Source organism: Battus philenor, unplaced genomic scaffold (genome assembly GCF_028537555.1).
Source record: "Battus philenor isolate CCGP_79_NKW_IND1 unplaced genomic scaffold, ilBatPhil1.0.hap1 SCAF_18, whole genome shotgun sequence".
NCBI lineage: Eukaryota > Metazoa > Arthropoda > Insecta > Lepidoptera > Papilionidae > Battus > Battus philenor.
Window position 1 is genome coordinate 9677495 of NW_027181680.1, and position 4189 is coordinate 9681683.

Sequence of the window (4189 nt, forward strand, 5' to 3'; positions counted from 1 at the left end):
GTAAGCTTTGTGAATATTACAATGCTATTATATATTTTTTAACAAAATTAGACAATAAATATATTTTTTCTTCGGTAATTATTTTCTGCCATGTATACTTCTTTTTATTTTCTTTTCATTTAAAATAACTTTAAGAACGCCACCTAAAAATGCTGAGAAATAACGAAAATTGCCTGATTCGTTGCGATGTTGTACACTGGAAACCACATAGATTATTTCCTATGATTTAACATTTATATTATTCATCGAGCGTTATTGGTTTAGCGGCTATTCGTAGCATTTTGTCTGCTGTAATTGTTTTAAACTATTCAAAATCTATCTTCATACAGTATTTACCAAGCCCATTTCCTTCGATTGAGCACTTTAAATTTAATCTATTTACGATGTTAACGTTAAAACATCCTATTCCATACATTTTTGACACAATGTATAACGTTTCTTATATAGGCGTATAGTCTACTTTTAAAAATATTATTTATGGATATGTATACACACACTAATGCTTTAAAAACAGCTAAAATAATCCTTCAAAGTACTATGCCGTAAGGTTTATTTTGTTAAAGGTTTAACTGGATGTTGATGTAATTGACACTGGTAGCCTGGTTAGTGATTGTGTCTTAAAAAATGTTTTTACGGGTTCAGTTCCAGGTGATACTTATTTCATGTCAAGAATAACATTACAGCTACTTGCAAAACGTTTAAAGCAATCGTCATGCCTCGGGTCGACAAATTCTTATACTACGTGTTTCATCAACCAATTCCTTTTCTTAGGCAGCTTTGTTAGTAAAAAAAATAACGTTTGCGTAAAAATATTTATCTGAAAATTTGTCTCTATGTTGTTTTGTAACATAATTACTTCGTCGTATATAGCGACGTGATTAATTATAAAAGGCCAATTTAGCTCAAAATATAACATCGGCTGCTCCGTTTGACACAAAGGTGTATCGCATGTACTCACGAAAGCTTTTAATGTTAATAAGTCCGTTTATAATTAAGACACTTTTTTCACGCTTTTATAAGAAAATTTTGAATACATAATAAACATTTATATCTTTGTTATACAATGTCCTTGTAACCTAAAAAAGAATTATAATTTTAATTGTGGTATTTACATTATTCGACATAAGTCAGCGGCTATTCATTGTTGGTATAAAGTTATATGTAAGTAATAAATAACTAAGACATATTAATGTATTCTTCATAGTTTATACAAATAGGTTGTATTAACACGACTAATAGAACGAAGAAACGTGTTGGTACCACTTCACGACTTGTTCCCACCACCCCCCTTTTTTCTATTGGCGAGTAGGAAGTCTGCTTACCACCCTTACACTATGAATTTTCTTAAAGGCATACCAGGCCTTTCAACGCGACGTTTCTAATCCGTACAGCCCGAGTATTGAACGATATGCCGGCCTCCCCTGCCGGGGTCAATGTGACTAGGTACTTACTAAATCTGCGTGCTTCCTTTTCGACCACATCGTCGCTTTCCATCAGATAAATTGGTGGCAAGCTAAATGTAAAAAGCAACCAATCAAGTCATTTTATTCATGTGTAACCACATTCTTAGTTCGTTTTACTATCCTGTTACCAACAATTGAGTAAGATTGCATTATCCCGTATAATTTCTGTTTTGTTGTATAAATTGTATCTTCTCAAATTTAAACCTAAGTTGTTTTAATCCTGAATTTCTTGGAAATAAAAATAAAGTAATCCGTTTTTAAAAAGAAATAAAGCTTTTGTATAAAAACGTCTCGGAGAATCGTTCGCTGAACTTGTCTCTACATCTAGATTAGACAGAATGGTTAGCTATGAAACATTCGAATGTAGCAGATAAAACTAAATATTTTTATACATTTTATAAGTAATAATGCCGACTGGCTCATTTTAAAAATTACATTTAAATAAAAATGCAATTTTTGTCTCTTAAGATATACTAAGATCCTCAGTTTATTTATTGAAATTTGACACATTTTAGTTCCCCTTTTCAGTGCCAGGGCTGTTGCCTTTTTGTATCATATTTATTTAGGCTTTTCGAAGCTTACCCGCAAAGTATACACGCACACGCTATTTTCATTATCATAATTATCATGTCAGCCGATAAACGCCTCACGATGTATGATAAAAATCCTCACGATGATCAGTCTCACGCTGGTTGCATCCAAAGAGTTTCTCGTGATCTTAAGTATGTAGTCAGTCAACCCAGGGGGAAGTCTCTTCTAGCTGCTTCTACCAGCTGGTGGTTGCTACTGGAAAACTTACATACACATGCACTAACACATGAAATACGTTGTATTCGGATTTCATTTTATTTCAGAAAATGTTCTATTAAAAAAAACTATAAATAGACATTAAAACTGTTTGTAATATATAACAATGGTAGTTAATTTATAACATATTTTAGTCAGTCATGATCAAGCCCGGCTAGCTCAGTCGGTAGAGCATGAGACTCTTAATCTCAGGGTCGTGGGTTCGAGCCCCACGTTGGGCGAAATATTCTTTTATCTCTTTTTTCTTATAAAATCTGTTCTAAAGTCACAATATCGTAAACTATACATTAAAATTAAAATAAAAATACATTTAAATTATTCAATAAACTATTGAAGATAAATGAAGCTGAATTGATAAACCGAGTGGCCTTGGCTTTATTTTTACACGTCTGTCCCAAAAACACTTAAAAAGTAAAACAGTATAAAAATGCAGAAATTAGTTACCATTTCGTGTTTTGTAATTGGGTCATTTTTTAAAATAAAAACCACGGTGTCGCATGCTCACACCCCATTATGTACACTTGAAGTCGGGTCATGTGCTTCTTCATAAACACTCTTTAAAATAATTTTACGTTTTGGCTGTTGATTTAAAAAATAATGAAAAGAAAAGTTCATATCGTTAGGTGTAAATTTGTAACTGTATTTAAATTAGAAATTTAACAAACTATCTCTAAACTTTTCTTTTGCCATTTTTAGAAACAAACTCTTAATTGTATAAACAGTATCTCAGGTAAATAAACATTGTTTGAATAACTTTTACCTACAACTTTGTTAAAAGTATATTAACCAAGTTTATTACATGTGATGGTTCCGAACCGAGATTTCCAAAAGCTAAGTTACATAAGCAAGGTTTAGGATAAGCGTCTTCCGTGCTCTGCCTGTGACACCAGTAAATACCTATAAGCTAACAACATGTACTAAAAATATTATAGACATCTTAAACAAAACCAATATCTTTAAAAGGTTTTTCACATAATATCACCTAAGATAAAATAGAGACAAGAAACTTAACTTCAGCTTAAGCAATATAAGATGAAAAATATTATCCGTACTCGATTCCTGGTTCTTCAATTCTATGTATATATTCTTCGTTGTATGTACAATAATAACTTTTACATGAAAAATATACTTGTAATTAGGTTTTTGCATTATATTCCGTTTACTTTGACAATAAAGTCCAGTGTTTCTTAAGTAACAATTTTGTAAAAGGTAGTTTTATTTTTCTTAAATGGCAACACTACTCAACCCCGTCACTTTTTTGTGACAACGTAAAAGGATTGAGAGTGGTGGGGTTGAAACAGCATTTTGATTATTGAGTTAGGGGCTCGGCCAGTCGTCCGATAACCATCGAAGTGATAAGTTGTCTGGTGGAAACTATGCTAGTTGGCCGATGAGAATATTTACTTATTACTTATAATAAAAGTATTTACTGTGTTTTTCTAATACTTAAGTCATATTTTAACGACGATCCTATATAATTAGCACAGTCTAAGGTCTTTATTTAACATTGTCTTAATTACTCTAATGCCGGGACGGTATTCTTTGTTTGCAGTCGGAAATTTACTGGGTTTTCAGCTTGCAAAATCGTTGCTTTAATAACAACTATGGTTGATCTAAACGATCTTTAGTGTAATGTCTTTCTTTTAGAGCAGAGTTCCCCAAACTTTTTTGTGTCGTAGACCCCTTGCCATGTTTTTCCGTATTAGGTAGACCCCCTACTTACCTGATATTGATTTCCTGTAAATTTCTAACTGTTGTGAAGTTTAGTGCTAAAACCTTAAAGTAAAAATACATGTTAATTTATACATTTATTAATTGAATTTAAATTAAAACTACTCAAAATAAAATTTGTGTCTGTTATGTAAAATATACATAATATTAAATAAACATAAAATAAACTATAAATAAAATAACATAAG

The 4189-nt window shown here is 31.5% G+C and overlaps 1 non-coding gene across 1 annotated transcript; it reads left to right on the forward strand.

Moving 5' to 3' along the window:
- Window positions 1–2418: 2418 nt before the first annotated feature.
- On the forward strand, window positions 2419–2491 carry TRNAK-CUU (transfer RNA lysine (anticodon CUU)). Its single transcript has one exon. It is a non-coding gene; the product is annotated as a tRNA-Lys (tRNA).
- The last annotated feature ends 1698 nt before the right edge of the window (window positions 2492–4189 follow it).